The following is a 19,819-nucleotide window of genomic DNA, read 5'->3' as shown; positions in this document are numbered from 1 at the left end:
CACTTAAGTGGCTTTACTTTTTTTGTTTGGTTTTCGCATTTTGCGCTTGTTGCAAGTAATTTCAAAATCAAAGTGAGTAGAAACAAATTTGTAAAAGTGAAATTTTATAAAAAAAAAATATATATAAATATGTATGTTAAAAAGGAGGTACTGTCTCTAGTAAGTATGAAAAGAAGTGCGGTGCTGCCACACTTTTCGAATTCAAAATGGCAAATTAAAAGCAACGTTATTGAAAAACTCAAATGAATCAAATGAGAATGAGAACTCAAAGAGGAAAAGGAGTAGATGGAAAATTTTCAACAATATTTAATTTTGTTTTTGTTTTTTTTTACCAACTATTTTGGACATAACGAATTCTTCAAAGTACAAAAAATCAAATTTATAAATTATGCTTTATGACGCACTAAAATATTCTCAAAAATATACGTTTTTCAAAACAAATCTACTAAATTGTTGGTTAGCTGCAGTTTTAAAATACTTTCTTTTGGAAATTTTTTGTAATTATTATTTTATAAATATGTTTGTGTTGCCGAAAAACAAGAGGGGCTTTTCAGCGTCGGCCTTGCAGCACGCTTGGCACTTGCAGCGTTTTCTCTCCGACGCTTTGCGGCAATTTCAAATCTCTCTTTCAACACTTTTCTCATTTTCTCTCTATTTTCGCATTTAGCTGCCACAAGTCCTTAAGCGGCATGTGTGTGTTCGTGCCAAAAATTAATTTCGCTAATATTTTTTTTTTTTAATTTAATTTTTTTTTTAGTTTTAGCGTTAAAGTAACAAAATAATAATAATAAAACGCTTTACTAAAATTTAAAATTTTATTTCTAAAAAATTCTCAATATTGCTTTACTACTCTCTTTTGTTTGTATATATATATATATATATATTGCTTTATTTATTTATATTTTTGTTTTTGCAAGAAGTTGAATTTCGATTTTTGTTTGGGCGTTGTTCGAAAAGTCACATTTTCATTTATGTTTTTTTGCTTTTTGTGGTTTTTGATATTTAGCTTATAACCATTATAATTAGAAATATTTCCATTTATATTTAAAATAGTTGAGTCAAATGAAAAAAATGGCGGTAGTGGCGTATTTCAAGCTTAAACGTTAAATTTATGCGCGCAAACAAAAATGTACCGATTCGACCGTTCGCTTGTACCGTTTCGACCGTTTAGCGCACACACGCTAGTAATTTTTTTTGCGACAATTTCGGCTCTTTTTTGCGTTATATGCGTATAAGTTTGAATTAATACTAAATTACAACAACAATAATGGAAAAAATAATTTAGCATTTGCAAATGGTTTTGCGGTTTTCGAAAACCTTTCTGTTTATGTTCTCAAATTATCTGGCCAAATTCAGTATCAAGAATGTGAAAAAGAGCGTTTTGTGTGTAGAGCGTTTGGTAAAAATAAGTTTCGTTTTCGTACAAAAAACTGTCGTTTTGTGTTTGAAATAGTTTTCGTTTTCGTAAAAAAATATGGAAGTGTCATTTTTGTAATGCTTTGTCTCTCTGGTACTGCTTGCCAGCAATTCGGTTCGTCATAAGTTCCGTTCGTTGCTGCTTAAGTACGGTCAAGTGTTTAGATAAGTATTATAGCCAATGGTTTTGATAAATTTAAATTTGGAATAACCTAAATGCAATAACGGTACTTTTGTTCGATTTTTACCAAATAAAATTTAAATATAGATTTTTTAGTAGCGTAAAAAATGTGTGCAAAATTTTTTCATGTTATAATTTTGATAAAAACATATTGTCTTTTTACCTGCCTCTCTCTCAATTTTGCGTGTAATTTTGATAACAAGTGTTGTTTTTGCTGTCATTTTTGAAAATTTTGTTTTCTTGTTTGCAAATTTAACCAAATACTTGCGCTCACATTGCATTTGTTTTGGTGAGCAATGCATTGAAATTGCCTGTGTTTTGATTTTTTTACTTAAAATTTGCGGCAAATAAAAGTATGAGTTTTGCTAAATTTTTCAAAATTTTGTTTTTCATTAATATTTTCAAGAAGTTTTTCCACTTTCCTTTAAAAGTAATATATTTTCTCCATAATCTCTATTGTTGCTATTTTTAATAATCTGCATTTTGTTTACTTTTCTTTTTCTGTTTTTGTTTACTTTTCTGTTTTTTGTTTTCATCGTTTATGCTGGGCACACTGCCGCACTCTTTTTCCATTGTTTCTTGTTTTTCAAATAAATTGTTTTAAGCTTTTTCCAATATATTTTATTTTTGCTTAAGCGAGCATTTTCTTATGTTGCCTTTTGCAAGTAAACATATTTTGTGAAATTTTTAATTTTTTTTACAAATTGGAATTGCAATAAATATGAGTTAAATAAGTATGTAATAGCACAGCCATTTCCAAAAAACGTAGATCAACTTCTTGACAATAATATTAAATAATTTGTATGCGTATTGAGGTATGCATGTTTTAAATTTTAATTCACCGATTCGGGGTTTGCCATCTAATCTCTATTTATGTGTTGTCTGATTCAGTTTGGAGTGAAATTTTTAATTTTTTCAAAAATTTTGAAAAAATATACTTATGAAAATTGTTGTTGTTAGAATGGAAGATCTTATGCTGCGTGCTTTTGTGGTTAGATCTATATTCTTTTTCTATGAAACTGCACTATCAGTTTCATTTGATTCACAGTAGAAACAAAGCTTTGCACTTAAAGAAACATAATTTTGAAGACTTCAAAGATTTTTGTTCAAAAGCTCATGCTACCGCTTTATTGGTTTCTCGGTTTAATATAATTAGTTGCTCCTCTTATAATTGCTTCACTTCTGTTTTAGAAAATAGCAGAGTAAAGAGAGAAGATCTGAACGAAAGCTATTTTAAGATCAACAAGTCTTAAATATCCAGTTTCTTTTATATGCAAAATTTCAAGATTTTCTCATGGCGTATGAGTACTGATTTTTAACATTATTCAACATCTATATTTTAGTCTTAGAAAACCAGGATAGAAGATGTGAATGATTTTTTTTAACCATCGATATTTTTAAAGTCTACCTTTTATAGATTCGAGATCTTCGAGATCATATAACAACCACCTCGTCTTTTCGCGAAAATGTGGACAGACAATATCATATGAGTTAAAAGAGAGCTCAAGAATGGTTGGAACGGTCAGTATCGCCTCAAAAATTGCTTTATTGGTCATATAGGATTTGATTTCTTTGAACGCTGAAAATGCATCTGGAACTTAGAACTGTATATTCCAGTACAATAAGGCATTATAAAACGTGCTATAAGGTCAGTCAATTGATGACTTTGGAAACCATTTCTATTTAATGTGTTACATTTTTTCAAAACTAACTTATGAGCTTTTCAAAAAAAATTCTAAAATGGTTTGCTAGATCGCAGATAAAATTTCAAAAAGTATTTTTTTACAACTAAAAGTAATCTCTTTGGTATTACCTACTATTTCACGAAAACATTCTCTGGCATACATATATATTGAAAGCTTTTATGGGGATTAGTTAGTGAAAGTTCGACCGAAAAATCTATCGGCTCGAATTTGAGTAATCATTTAAGATAATGAGGCTTTATTCAACAACAAATAACTTGCCTTGAAAGCTTTTATTGCAAGTTAATGGTAAAAGCTCGACCGAAAGCTTTATAAAAACAGATTTGTGTAGTAAACTGTACTCGTCATAAATGACAGGTATTAATTCAACCACAAAAAAGCTTTTTTCGGCAAGTGAATGGTGAAAGCTCTATCGAAAGCTCTATCAAAACAGGTTTGTATAGCAAGCTGTACTTCTCATTAATCAACAGATCTTAATTCAGATATAAAAAAATGTTTTTTGGCAAGTGAATGATGAAAGCTCGAACGAAAGCTCGATCAAAAAAGGGTTGTATAACAAGCTTTACTCCTTATTAATCAACAGATTTTTATTCAGACATAAAAAAGCTTTTTATTTATGGTGAAAGCTCGTGCGTGAAAGTTCGATCGAAAGCTCTAACAAAACAGATTTTTACTATCAGCTCTATTTATCTATACAAAATCCAACCACAAATGCACTGCAAATTCAATTTAGTTTAATACATTTTCCTACTTTTCTTTAAAATTTTTTTTATTACATTAAATTTACTTATCGATATTTTTTTTCTCGACTCCGACTATATTGCTTCGTACGCTTACTTAAGATGCCAAATAACAGTCACAACAACAATTTAAATTCTATTACGTATTGCATATATGTATGTATGTATATTGAATATTTAAAAGTTACACAACAACAACGTTGAGAAAGTACATCGATAAAAGAAAATGAAGAAAGACATTTATATAGAAATGAAATAATAATAATTAAAAACGTATACATACATAAGTACACCAAATGTTACGTTATGTATACATACATATTTACGCATATACATATATACTTGCAAAAAATATGTATATATATAGTTATATAGTTTAAGAAACATACGAATCACACACACATATATATAGAGAGAATTCGAAAAAGTTCCATCGTTTACAAAAAAAAAACAAATATTTCAACGCTTTTAAGCGATTTTTTTTAAGTTTTTTTTCACTTTTTCTTTTAATTATTAGAAAAAAATGAACGTTAACGACATTTAAGAAATAGAGTACACATTTACCATTTACATAAATAAACAACAATTTATGTAAAAGCGTTCCACATTTAGATGACATTTATAATAGATAATGAATTAATTAAAAAAAATATTGAAAGTTCAAATAAAAAATATTGTTGTCTTTACTAACTTTTTGTTTGAAAAAAAGTATTAAAGAATTAATAGCATTTACAAAAAAAAAATATGTTAACACTTAGTTCTATTTGAGACACCGAAAGCACTGCTGCAATTTGTATATTTGACTTCGAAAAAATTATTTTTGTTTTAATGTTTATTTGCCTTTCTTTATTATTTTCATATTTATATCATTTATTTCGCGCTCCACTGTAGCGAGGACCCCTCTTGTTTTCTTCTCACAGTTGCATATTTAGTAGAAATTTCATATAAAATATATATATTTAATATTGGTAAATATATTAAAAATGTCTAATATATGAATTCATAGTTAGGCAAAAGCTAGGGATATTAAAAATGAATAAAATTTGTGCTTTGCTTTTTTCAATATTAAATTTTTTTCTAGTACGGAGTGGGTAGGGTGTTAAATTGCTGTTTAGAAAATACTTTTTTTTTGTTTTTGATTTTAAATAATTTAGTTATTAAAATGAATTGAAATTGTAGGCGCATGGGGGTTTAGCAAAAATTAGAAAAAATTATATATATATATAAGTTTATAAATTTTTTAATGCATTTTTATAAACAAAATATTATTTAATTATTATTATTTCTTTTATATTAGTTATAACTGGTTGTATAAGCAGGCCAAGTAACTAAAATATTTTTATAGTAATTATTATTGTTTAAGCATTAATTTCTATAAGCAAAGTTCAAAGTCAAGTGTGGTAAAAGATAATATTTTTATATAGAAAAGCGTTTTTTTATTTGCATGCGTTTTTCAAACTACCATATACTTAAATATAAACTAAGATAGTTTAAAATACAATTTTTAAAATTTTTAGGTGTCTTGAGCGATAAAATATTTAACAATACTTTACACTATAGTATTTCATACACAATAATATTGTTGAATATCATAAATTGCTATTAAACCTATTATACAGCAACAAAGCTCATCAGATGATCACTTTTATAAGCACAACATTATTATAAATTGTACCAACATGGAAATTGGGTAAACATAACTGATACCTAAATGGTATATAACGGTTACAGCACCCATATTGTGCTTTTTATACTATAGAAATCATTGATTAGTGCAGAAAACTCATGAAAACTTGATGACAATTTTACTGCTAAAATAATGTGTAGCCTTCATTTACCCAATATAATGGATTTTCTATATTTGGATTTTCTATAAATTCTTATGATAAACCGTTTTTAAGCACCCGTCTAAAGATGTACATGTATTCAATAATCAGCATTGTCGTGGATATTGGTTAAGCTAAACTGATACCTATACGATATATAACGGTTACAGCACCCATATTGTGCTTTTTATACCAGGGAAATCATTGATTAGTGCAGATAACTCATGAAAACTTGATGAATATTTTACTCCTAGAACTCCTTCACAGCCTTCATATACTCATTATATTGACTTTGGATTTTCTATAAATTTAAGCCATTTTAAGCATCCCTCTAAAGATATAAATGTATTCAATAATCAGCAACACTGGTCATCAGTATAGCATTGTCGTGGATGTTGGGTAAGCTAAACTGATACCTATACGATATATAACGGTTGCAGCACCCATATTGTGCTTTTTATACCAGGGAAATCATTGATTAGTGCAGATAACTCATGAAAACTTGATGAACATTTTACTCCCGGCATAAAGTGGTTTGATATCAATACTGACCTCTGATCACTCCAAGCCTTCATATATTCAATGTAGTTATTTTAGATTTTCTAATAATGAAAAATAAAATAATTTTTTACAGATACTTTTCACACCTTAATTTTTACAAATTGTGGGGGTGGGACAGTTATGCTCAAACTTAGCATTTCATTATATGATTTTCAAGTTTTTTTTCTCACGAAAATTTAGTTATTACTACACAAAAAAAATATGAAAAAGAAGCCCAAAAAGTAATTTCATTACATAAAATTGAACAGGTTTGTTAAACGTTGAGCTGAAGTACTGAAAAGTTGGCATTTCAAGAAAAGAAGTATACAAGGAAATCGATATATGGAATTGATATTGAACTGAAATCTCTATAGGTCAGGTCTCGATATTCATGCCATTATTAAATGATCTAATATTGAAATTGATTTATACATTTGGAAACTCATTTTAAAAGATAGTTTAATTTAGGAGTGAGCAAGTATTTAAGAAGTACTGATCTACTCTCAAACGAACAAAGCAAAGCTAAGATATATAACTTAAAAGAGCACGTAATTGAGAAGTGCTGATCTCATTTCAATTTAAAAAAAAAATCTAAGATATAAATTTCGAACAAAAGTAAGCTGACCAAGTTTCACGAAGAAGATTGTAACATCGGTACGGATGCAAGAGGAAAGTTGTATGACTTCGTTTAAAGCTTACTTTGTATTAGCAGTTTCAGAGTAAAACTAGGAAAGATATAGCAAAAGGTGTTAAGATAGATTTGTCGATAAGGATCGGGAAGATGGGACATACTCATCACAGATAGCATTTTTGTGAAGGAGTAAGTTTCTAATACAAAGTGAAAGGCTTATAACTTCGAGGTGAGTTCCTCTCACTGTTGTTTTTGTAATGGATAAACAGTTGTGGCATAAATTAGATGGTGCATTACAAATCTATGAGAAAATTTTCTTCTAACAAGTAAATAACTTAATAGTTAAATAATGAAGGCTTGAAGCATAATTAGCTTAAGTAGAGACAGAGCTAATGAAGTATGTGCTAGATAGCAAAAAAAAATGCCAAAAAAAGCAAAGAAAAAAAAATTACATACCAAAACGCCACATACTTGAAGATGAAATACCCAAAAAAACTACATACTAATCCAATTTAGTTCAATCCACAGCTAATGTGATTAGCTGGTACGGAGCCAAAATCGCATATGAACAAGACATTAAGAGAAAAACGCATTGCAGCAATGTGATACACTCATGATTCGGTCACTCAGTCAGTCAGCCAACCAGCCCAAAGGACAAGCACAAATTTTGGTAATTTTATATGCGCATAATGCGATGGCAAATGGCCGGAAATGAGGTCACTGTGTGTCTGCCACAAAAAGGTGCATAGTCAAAAACGAATTTGGCGAGGTCAAAGCGGCAGGACAGCACATGTGTGAGTAGGAGTAGATAAAAAATATTAAATAATTGAAAAAAAAAAATTGAGAAAAATGCACATGGAAATCCATTAGAGGCAGGACATTATTAAAATAAAAGAATAAAAAAATAAAAATATTTTTTTCATGGCTATAGTGGGAAACATGAGCGCCGCTGCTATCATTGGCGGTTCAATTAAAAACGAGCGCAAACATATGGCAGTAGATAGTGAGTTGTTATACAATAACAACAACAATAACCAGGCGTTTATGCAAACATGTTGGCAAAATTGAATTTTCATTACCTAAAAATGTGTTATTGATGGCATGTTGATGTTGCAACATCTGTCGCGCCTGACAGCGCATTGCGACAGAAACAGAAAATGTCGCATAACCAACTCGTAAATGCGTGTGACACACAAACACATACACGCGAACCGATAAACGTGCATATATAAACGAGTATGAATGCATGTACATGCGTCTGTGTGTGTTTGTGTTTATGTGTCGCCATAACTGCATCAGTGAAAATCAATAAAAATCATTTAAGTCATTACATGTGACCCATTCAGCGGCTACGGAGTGTTGCATGTTGCCTCAGGCACCAATACCTGCACGCATGCACACTGATATATGTACATGCATACAGCCATACATATAAACAATACAGTAGTATTGAGCACGTGTAGTGTGTGGGCAAAATGGCTGCCTGCCAATATGGACAATTTCAATTTCATTGCGCAAACACGCACACATACCCAGAGAGATTGAAGCGGTAGCCCTTGTCGTGTATTTGGCAGAACGTTTATTGTTATGTAGCGTCGTTTTTTACCAATGTTATGCAAGATTTAATTCATAATTGAATTTGTTAAAATATACTTTTTTTAAATGTTATTTCTAGAGAGAGAGAGAGAGAGAAAGATGGGGCCTTTCGTAAAAAGTACTATTCCATCAAAAAGAAATGCTGAGAATGAGAACTAAACAACACTGAACTTAATCGTCTTATTTACTTATCTTGGTTTCTTGGCATTTCTGTTATTGATTAATATATTTATAGAATAATAAATATATAAAAATCAGCATAAATCAGGTCTCGGTTCTCATGCCATTGTAGGGTGATCCGACTTCGAAATTGTAAGCAAGCTGATGTATTTGGGAGACAATCTCAAAATCATTAATCAGATATCTAATGTAAAATTACTTTTACCAGACGCTTGAAACTTGGAAAGCAGAAGATGACAAGTAAAAATCTCTCTCTCGAAAGTGCACATGTTACCATGAAGGGGTGCAATCAAGTTCAAATTCTGGCGAATCAAGAAACAAGCGCTCATATAACGAGTTTTTCAATAGGGACGCTACAAAAGTAGACCGATAGGGATAGCAAACGACGCTATATTTTTCCCTTCATTTCTCATTGCATTTCTCTTCACTAACGTTTTCCATTTCATCATGGTAGTCATAAGCGTCCTGTCAGATCAACAATTGAGCGTCTAGTGGAAAAATGTGAATTCACAGACACAGTACAAAATGTTCCCATGCCAGTGAGACAGAGAAGTGCCCGATTTCTTTTGCAGTCGACAATATTGCAGCCGCTAGCGCATCAATTGAAGAAGACCCAAATCAGTCTCTCACACGTCGTTGTGGCGAATTTTTCAAAAAGATCTTGGCCTACATCCTTACAAGATCAAACTGATGCAAGAACTGAAATAGATTGACCACCAAAATCGTCGTATGTTAGTGAATTGGGCTGAGCAACAACTTGAAAATGATCCGGATTTTCATCGAAAAATCATCTTCAGCGATGAGACTCATTTCTGGCTGAATGGCTTCGTCAATAAGCAAACTATGAGTTATTGCTCAGGCACCAACCCACACATACACCATAAGTCACCATTGCATTCCGAAAAAAATACGGTTTGGTACGGTTTATGGACCGGCGGCGTCATTGGAACGCACTTCTTCCGTGATGATCAAGACCGGCACGCTACTGTGAATGGGAATTGCCACCGCTTAATGATAATCAAATATTTTTGACCCGAATTGGATGATATGGACTTGGACAATATGTGATTCCAACAGGATGGCGCCACAAGCCACACAGCGAATGTCACAACCGATTTGTTGAAAACCAAGTTTGGTGAATGTGTTATCTCACGAAATTGGCCAGTCAATTGGACGCCTCGGTCGTGCCATTTGATGCCCTTAGACTATTTACTGTGGGGCTACGTCAAGTCTATTGTATCGGGTGATTTTTTAAGAGCTTGATAACTTTTTTTAAAAAAAAAAAACGCATAAAATTTGCAAAATCTCATCGGTTCTTTATTTGAAACGTTAGATTGGTTCATGACATTTACTTTTTGAAGATAATTTCATTTAAATGTTGACCGCGGCTGCGTCTTAGGTGGTCCATTCGGAAAGTCCAATTTTGGGCAACTTTTTCGAGCATTTCGGCCGGAATAGCCCGAATTTCTTCGGAAATGTTGTCTTCCAAAGCTGGAATAGTTGCTGGCTTATTTCTGTAGACTTTAGACTTGACGTAGCCCCACAAAAAATAGTCTAAAGGCGTTAAATCGCAATCGCAACTTACGGGTCCATTTCTTGAGATGAATTTCTCCGACCCTCAAAATGGCCATAGAATCGCGAGCTGATGTGGATCTTGGACACATATCAACCAAGTTCAGTTCTTCCATACTTGGCAACAAAAAGTTTGTTAGCATCGAACGATAGCGCGCCATTCACCGTAACGTTGCGTCACAGCATCTTTGAAAAAATACGAATGTCCACCAGCGTACAAACCACACCAAACAGATTTTTCGTTGCAAACCAAGTTTGCGATTTAACGAATGTGTTATCTCTACGAAATTGGCCAGTCAATTTCCAGCTTTGGACGACAACATTTCGGTCGTGCCATTTGATGCCCTTAAGACGCAGCCGCGGTCAACATTTACTTCATTTCACCAATCTGGGATGAGATTTTGCTTTTACGTCAAAAAAAGTTATCAAGTCTAAAAAATCGTATATGCCAACAAGCCAGCGACGACTGATGAGCTTCGTACGGATATCGAACGTGAAATTGCTGCAGTATCGGCCGATTTATGCCTGAAAACCGTCGAAAATTGGGTTCAGCCAGTACAGACGACTCCTGCAAGCGTGCCAGTGGTGGCCATGCAAAAGATTTTGAGTTCCATACATAATGGCAATGAATGTACTTTGACAGCAATAAAGAATTTCGTTGAAATTCAAAACCTTTTGTAGCGTTCTTATTGAAATGAAAAAATTGAAAAGCCGGACTGGACTGAATATAAACAGGAACAATTAAACTTCAAGAGCATGATCAAATACTGAAAGAGACCGTACGAATATCGGATATATCGAATTCCACTTTCATATTTTACATTCTACTATTCCATAGCAAAATGAATGAAAAATTACAGGAGGCTGGCCTCTTTGAAGTATATGCTCACCTCACCAAGCCTTGTACCTTGGATTTTAAAGGGTTCCATCTGACAAAAATCCTTACAAATAAAAATGTTGTCCTTCACATAATGTTATCGATTTGATTGTCTTCCAAATTATGATTAAGCCTTTTCACAACCTAGAGAGGGTGCCTTGGCTCAAAATATGTTATGCATCAATATTTCTAGAAAGCTCCTTAGGGTTACTCGAAGTTCCCCATTTGAAATATAACTTTCTTTTTCTTCTTTTCTGTACTTTCTTTTTTAAATACTTCTACACAGTTCATTAGCGCTCTATTAAGATCAAGTGTCTCCATCATAATGTATAATCTCAGTATTGCCCATGAAAGGCTGCGCAAAAATGAAGAACAACTTGAAGAAAATCATATGTACAGCAAAAACTACTACACCAATTCTTATCCTCGCTATCAATAGTTCATCAAGTCATCAGAATTATGCAAATATTACGAAAACCAACACGAATTATTGACAGCCTAAAGGTCAAATGGAAATTGAACCCAAAACGGTGACAAAATCCAACAGGCACAGAAGTTGGTAAAAGAGGAGTGAGAAAAAGGAAAAGGCAATAACTGTATCTATTACTGGCAAAACATGAAGACACAAGGCATACATTCACAACAAAAACTCAGCGACAGTACAGCTCAACAGTTGCCAGAAAAGCTAAGCAAATTGGACAACAACTTCGATAAAAAAAGTCTCGAAAAAACAAGAAAAAAAATTTAAATCCAAATGGTCTATATTTACACTGACCACACAGTTAGAAGATTAGACGGAGGCTGAGTGGGTATGCATAACAAACTTCATCAAAAATCATGCTGTGGCATGCAACCTACACACATGTGACATACAGGGAGCCGCAGATTGCGCTGAGTGACTGACCAAATGGTAGCATATCAAAGTTTGTGGCAAGCTGTGCAGTGTCACACTACTCTTATTTTATTTTAGAGCTAACGGCGGCAGTTGGGCGGAGATATGGTGAAATCTAAATAGATTCGAAATGCAATCGTATGAATATGTTGCACGAAAACGGCAAACATACAAACACATGTAGAAATATTTAGATGTGTTTGTTCATGCTACTCAAGTAGCCACGTTCAACATGCCACATATCACACTTCACTCGTTCGACTGCGAATTTTGCGCTATCAAACGGCACACACACTCGTTGTTGCAACATTTATATACATTTGTTTGAGGGGTGCAACCAACTGGCGTCAATATGTTGCAAGGAGCACAGCGAAATTTAGCTGAATTTTTTCCACTCATTTCACTTTCCAACCGAAATGTAGTTAATGGGAGTAATGCGCTTAGACAGTTAGCTGGAAGCCGCATCTTTTTTCGAACATTCGCTTGTGATTTTTTTGTTTTTGTGCTTTGCTTGCCACATCATCGTCATCACCAGCGGGGCATTTGGCTGATGTCTCGTTGCGCAAATGTTGGCCTGTGGCATGCGTAGTTGTGAAAGCATTTGACCGCAAAACTGCGATTTCCATGAACTTCCCGACGATTTGTCTTCGCCAAAATTTTTTCTCGCAGACTTTTTCAGTTTCCATTTTGGACCCCTCTTTCTCTTAGTTCGTTCGGCTGTCATTTTTTCAATTCGTTTCTTAATATGCTGTGTGTCGCAGTGTGTTGGCCAACTGTGAAGTCGGCCCGCAGGCGTTGGTTTATTGAATTTTATTGACTATCGTTTGTAGTTATTGAGTTCAATTTGCCAATCGGTGTATCACTCCACTAGCAAAGCTAGAATTTATGGAAATTAAAGGAATCTGACTGGAGAGAAATTTCTTGTAATTTAATGTGAAAGTCAGTGAAGGTACTGGTACTGTTATTTTTATTAATTTTACTATTATATAAAAAAAAAACAAAAATTAATTATTTAAAAGAAATAAAAAATTATGTTTTTCAAAAATATTAAAAAAAAATGTAATTTGAGTTCAAAATTAAATATTTTTTTTTTTGAAATTTTTAAAAAATTTTGTGTTCTCTCAAAATCGAATGACGATAGGCTCATTGAAAGGAGTTTCCAGAAAGAAGAAGTGTTCAAGAGATAAGTCAAATTACACAAAAAGAGTTTTCAAAGTAAAAAATAACTTTATTTTAGTGCACATCGGTAAGGACAGATAGTTGATATATAATTTTTTTGCACCGAAATTGAAGCGCATTCTTTAAATTTTTTATACCCTTAACACAGTTTCCGGGGCACCGATCTGAAATTTTGCATACATCTTTTTTTCCTCACTATACGTAGTTGTCTTTTATATTTCGGGTTCTGGCAACCGTAGAAATCTGGCAACTGACAACTTGATCGTCAAGTTTGGCATTTTATGTTATACATTGCTTACAGTAACTTGAAATATGCATCTCGCGAACATTTTCGAGCGATTATTTCTTACATCTTTCGATGTGGACAGGAGTGGATCGATGAACTTAATTCAGTTTTAGGCGATAAAGCTCCATCAAGCGCCAATGTTTATCGAGGGTAAGGTGAATTTAATCGAGGTCGCAGCGCACGCCAAGACGGATTTCATGAGAAAATCCAAGATGTTTCGGTGGTCTAAAATCAGTTGTTGATCCAGAAACAATTGATGCTGTGTGCAAACTGATATTGCCAGATCGTCATGTGACCCACCGTGAGATAGAGATGACTTTAGGTAGTAGTGGAACTAGACCACATTCAATATTGCATGGAGATTTGTCTGTAAAAATTTTTTTCACGTTGGATCCCACACATTTTGTCAATCGCTCAAAAATAAACTCTTGTCGATTGGTCGAGGGAAATGTTAAAAAATACGATATCTGTACTTCCAAACATGTCTATGAAATCGTGAAAGATGATGGATTGTGGACTTACGCATATAAGCCCGAAATATACAGAAGCCGACTGCATGGGCGTTTTTTAATGAGACGAATCCACCAAACGTTGTTCTAGCACGAAGCACTTCCGAGCAAAGCGTTGCCTGTTTGCTTTGACAAGTAGATATGTATATCGCAACCATACCCCTAGAACCACACATATGTATGTATCAGAATTTTCGGAGTGACATACAACAATTTGTTTGCCAGTTGTCTTTCAAGAAATTAGGAAAACTAGCTTTCGCAGACGGATTTCTCTTCACCACGACAATGCAAACTCTCACAAGTCGACTAAAACAACTGCATTTTTGTGCAGGCAAAACATCGATTTGATGAGTCATCCTCCGTATAGTCCTGGCTTGCTGCCTAATGACTTCTTTTTATTTCCATTCGTAAAAAATAAACTAAGAGGTCAAAATTTTCGATAGCTGAAGAGGCAGTTGATGCGTTTAGAAGGCATGTATTGGAGATATCTCAATCAGACAGGCAAAAATGCCTCGATAATTGGTTCAAACTCATACAAAAGTATATATAACTTTTTTGAAAAACATTAAAGCGATTTTTAATCATTAAAATTTTTTTTTTGCCGAATCCCGAAATATAAAAAGGCAAATTACGTAGCTGCCATACAAACTGATCGATTAAAATCACGTCCTTATATGGATAACTTTTTTATTTACCAAATTAGCTTTCTAAAACTTTGCATAGACTATTGTCCAAGGCAACACTATAATCTCTGAACATATTGATAAGATCAGAAAACTATAGCATATAGCTGCCATACAACCTAACTAATCAAAATCATGTCCTTGTAGAGAAAATTTTTTTAATTGACTAGATACCTTAACGAAATTTGGCACAGATTATTGCCTAAGGCAACCCTACAAATTCTGAACATATTGCTCAGATCAGAGAACTATAGCATAAAGCTGCTATACAAACTGACCGCTCAAAGTCAAGATGGATATCCTTTTATACTCATGTAAACCATTAGAAATTCACCGGTAAACGGTATCATAGATTCAGTGCAACCGAAGTTAACGTTTTTCTGTTTTTGTTTTAATATTATTGCCAGCTGTTTCAAAAAACTACCCTTTAAATGCGAGACAGGAACTTAACTTAATCGTTTAATCTTTAACAGCAGAACCTTCTGTATTATTTGTCACTAAATCGTTGTAAAAAGTTGTGTTCATTTCAATTTTTATATTTTGTTATTGAAATTAATTGTGAGTAATCGAAGTTGAAGTTGCTCATTTGTATGGTATTTATAACAAAACTTTCCTTCGGCTATTAATGTTACGTATGCGCCATGTCAACCGGTCAGCTTTTTTGACACCCACTATATAGGAGACACATCAAAAATTAATTTTTTCTTCAAATAGTTGCCTAAACCTTGCAAAAACAAAACTTTATTTCATTGCCCCTTTAAGTTCATTCGCATTACAACGAAGCTTTTGCGATTCACTCAAATTCAAATGCTACGCAAGCAACATCAATGTCAAAAACCTCAAGCAGACTACAAAAAAATACCAAAAAAAAAATACACCAAAATTGTGTAAACATCCTGTGTATTAGAATTCACCCAAAAAAAAGAGAAGTGTGCAAAGAAACGCAGCAAATAAGCCAAAGTCAGCAAAAGAAGTGACAAGCGCCAAAAAAGGTAAAACGTCAAAGATTTCGCTACACGAAGAAAGAGCGACGACAAGCAAAGATTTTCATTGTTGCACTTGTTATTGCCGTAGTGTGGATGAAAATTAGGCAAGCAACTGTGTTGAACATGAGCAGCCGAAACGCAAATGACACGCAAGCAGACACACACCGAAAAAGAGACACGACACACGAACAACAGAAAGCTGTAAAAAGCCAATGTACAAGTTCAATGCACGTCCAACGAGTGCAGTGAACCTCGCACACACGCACACTAAACGCATATACGAGTACGCTGGCTGGCAGGCAGTCAGGCAGGCAATTACGGCAAAGGACACTTACGCAAACATTTGCACAAAATTGCTAGCATATCTACAGGCGCACGTAGCAATCAGCCGGCAAAAATAGCAAACGCAGACGGACTGCGAGCGGCAGGCGGAGCGTTATGGACATTATGGCATAGCCGAAATTAAACAAATGCGCAGAGATGTGTGTGTGTGTGTGTGTGTGAGTTCGCCTTAATTTTGGTATGAACTTTCTATTTGCGCAAAAGATCCTATACAAATGCGTCTCAGACTCTCGGCAAGCAGCGGTTTTTACGACAGCAGCAGCAGGCGCGGTCAAGTAACCAAAATAAGCTGGTTGCACGTCGCAGAAGTGAATGCACGCAGTTGCCAAAAATAACGTTTTGCTCATTTAAAAAGGATTTTTATGCGTTGTATCATTACTTAAGGATTTGTGCCGCAGAGTGTGGCAATTTGATGTGCGTTTGTTGACATTGCAACATGACGCTGTTGCTGATATTCGGCTGCTGTTGACGCTGCCAAAAATCCTTCGGTTTCATCTCGATTTTCATTGAGTGCGCTGCACTGCTGCTTACTGTCGCTCGCATAACGGTTTGTGCGTGTGCGTAGCTAGCCGACTTCATTTGCTTGCTTGGCTGCCGCGCTGTGGGTATTAAGTGGCCAGAGTAATGCACCACTAGTAATCAGTTATCGATCCGTGTGCGTCTGGATGCTGCCGGTTGTGCCTTGGTGAGTTTCTTTAGTTTTGATTTTTTGTGTGCTTTTGGTTTTCTTATGATGCTATGTAGTATATGTCTGTATATATACATATATATATATCATGCTTTTGGTCCTTTGCGTGAGTTCATTTTATAACTGAAACTATGACCCGCGCGCTCCATCACAAGCTTTGCTATATTAACAGACTATGGCGGCGCTCATATATAGTACACGAACTCACACACATATACACATGCGAAAATTCACTTATATATGTATGTGTGTGTTTGTAACTGTCTGTTTGACTTCAAAGTCTTTCAATTACTTTTAGTTTTTTATGTCTTCGACTGTTTCCTTTTTCGCTTAAACTGATTTTTCTTGGCCCATTGCAGTTGTTGTTGCTGTTTTCGTTTTTGCACAATCTTACGGAAGTCTGCCTTGCCGGCTTATCTGTCGGAATTTTTGGAATTTACTTCACCTTCAAGCCATTAATGCAGCGAAGTCAGTAGCAACACATATTTTTCTTGCTGCTTTGCAGTTTCTCTTTTCAATTTTCTACGCAGGCAGACAGGTGTTTATGAGGTTGGTGCTTGCCTTGATTAATTTTTAGCCGATAATTTACTTATTGACTTTTTCTGCTGCAGTCTAATTCAATTACTTATCGATTAGTCCTGACAGTGATGAGAAACGGCACGAGGTGCAGAGGAACTGCTGACAAGATTTTGAAAGATTGCCGGCGTTATTATCAAAGAGTTAGAGTTTGAAGTTGTTGTTGTGGGTTAAAAATAATAAAGTGACGAATTTTCGTTGACAAAGTGAAAATTTTTGGAACTGAGTATTCATAATAAATACGAAATCAGTGATTGATAAGTAATCTTTGAGTGACTACGAATCATAACCTCTTGAAGATGCCTGAAAACATATCAGTATTCAAGAATTAAGTGTTAATAATTATTAGCTTAATTATTTTATTTTTTTTTTAATAAAAATTTGCAGATAACACTAACATATGTTTTATAACAATTTTCCTCATAAATTTCGCTGAGGCATTATATCGCTATCTTCAAAGCTTATTAGAGCACTGAATGCAGTATGAAAAAAATGATTATTGTTTGGAAAAATTTTACAATTTTATATTTTTAGGATTAAGTAGTTGTAAATTCTAGTAGTAGTAGTAATTGTAGTACTAGATAGCTGAGCTTCGCTGTCGCAAAATCCTTTTAGCCCAAGATAGATCACAAGAAATCTAGTAATCTCCTTGTCCTTAGTAAGGCTAGCCTCTTGCTAGTTGTGAGTCTTTTAACAGGCCATTGTGGTCTTTTAACAGTAAGGTAGGGAATCCTTCCAGACGCCATATGCAGAAGCTGTATGAAAGAAGATGAGCTGGAAACAACTTAACACTTCCTTCTTGACTGTCTCGCGTTTGAAGGCCAAGACTTAAACACTTGGGAGCGCATACCTTCAGACATCCCACTCGAGCTGGCGGGAATGGAAATTAAACGCCCGTGCAAATTTGTATTGGCCACTAGCGTTTTGCTTATCTATAAGCTCGAACACAGGAGTTCTTACTTTCTATGGTTTCACAGCAGACTACATATACCAGTTCACGTGCGATCTTTCATCAACCATCTAACCTATCCCCACCTAACCTTGTAAATTCATTGATTTCGAAACTAAAATTTATGAGCTTTTTACTACTCATAGTCAAGAATTGCTTAAGTTTGCTGAATAATGATCATCGTCAAATTATTGCGTATGATTAAGTCGTGAATAAGTCAAATGATTTATTTGGTATTTTCCGTAATTTCGCCGCAAGCTTACTATAGGTGGCGCTATGGTATGGTATGGTAACTGAAGATACACCAATAAGCGTAAAAGTAAATTGTGATCCTATAAACAGGGGAGTTGGATAAAATTCAGTAGGAGTGTAATAATTTTGAACAGTTTTCATATATTATTAATAGAAGATTAATTTTTGTTATTTAGCTGACTGAAAGCTCATCATAGGTGGCGCTATGGTACGATTAACTGATTACACCAATAAGCCTAAAAAGTAAATTGTCTCCTTATATCAGAAGTTAGATAAAACTCAATAAGGTTGTAATAATTCTAAACAATTTTGATGTATTATTAATAGAAGATAATTTTTTATTGTTTAGCTTGACTGAAAGCTCGTCATAGGTGGCGCTGTGGTATGAAACACATTTTTTTTTTATTTTTAAACAAAAATATTGGCATAATATATCTTTTACAATTAAATGGACATAAGAAAGGAATTTCTCAAACTGCAGAATAGTAAAAACAATATTTTTTAAGAAAAAATCATGGAAAAGTGACAACAGCAGCATAACGCAATTAAATAAAAGCTTTAAGAAAAAATTCTTAAACTGAAAACTCAAGTTCTTTTAAATCATAGAAGGGGATACAACATACCATATCTACCTGTTATACTAGTTATATACTAAAACTTTTAACTATGTTTTTTTTTTTTTTTTTTTTTTTTTGATGAAGATATAAGCTCAGGAGCCCTGTTTGAAGGCGATATCATTAAAATAAGTTTTTTAAGACTTCATTGGTGAAAATTGATCAATATAGGCTTAAACTCTTTTAAGATGTTTTTAAGCATGTTTAAACTTTAATTTCTTTTAAGTATATTAAATGCGAATACTTGAAATTTATAGTTCAAACACAATCTTTTGACTTAAAAATTTTGCTTAGTTTAAATTCCTTTCACTTCATTGCGCATAATGTCACTATTTACCAACATAGTAAGCTAAAACTTTGTGATACTTTCTATAAATGCACCGTTAAGCATGAATTTCACTCTACACTCTTCGCTCTACGCCCCCTCCCCGTAAAAAACATCCTGCCAAACAATGTTTTGTGTTGCAAAAATTTTGATTCGCTGTCTACTAGACTAGATAAATTGTTAGACGCATTAAGTAACCGGCAGACAGTGCTAGAGATGTTAGCAGTTAACAGAAAGTTATCGGTTTTTGTTAAGAGTTCACAAAATAAATAGTAA

The 19,819-nt window shown here is 33.7% G+C and overlaps 1 protein-coding gene across 8 annotated transcripts in view; it reads right to left on the bottom strand.

Annotated features, from left to right (window-relative positions):
- LOC126760678 (platelet binding protein GspB) overlaps positions 1-19,819 on the bottom strand; it is a 470,397-nt gene that overhangs the window by 38,412 nt on the left and 412,166 nt on the right. The gene's annotated exons all lie outside the window — the stretch shown is intronic.

This window comes from Bactrocera neohumeralis, chromosome 5, assembly GCF_024586455.1.
Source record: "Bactrocera neohumeralis isolate Rockhampton chromosome 5, APGP_CSIRO_Bneo_wtdbg2-racon-allhic-juicebox.fasta_v2, whole genome shotgun sequence".
Taxonomy (NCBI): Eukaryota; Metazoa; Arthropoda; class Insecta; order Diptera; family Tephritidae; genus Bactrocera; species Bactrocera neohumeralis.
This window is presented reverse-complemented; position numbering and strand designations above follow the sequence as displayed.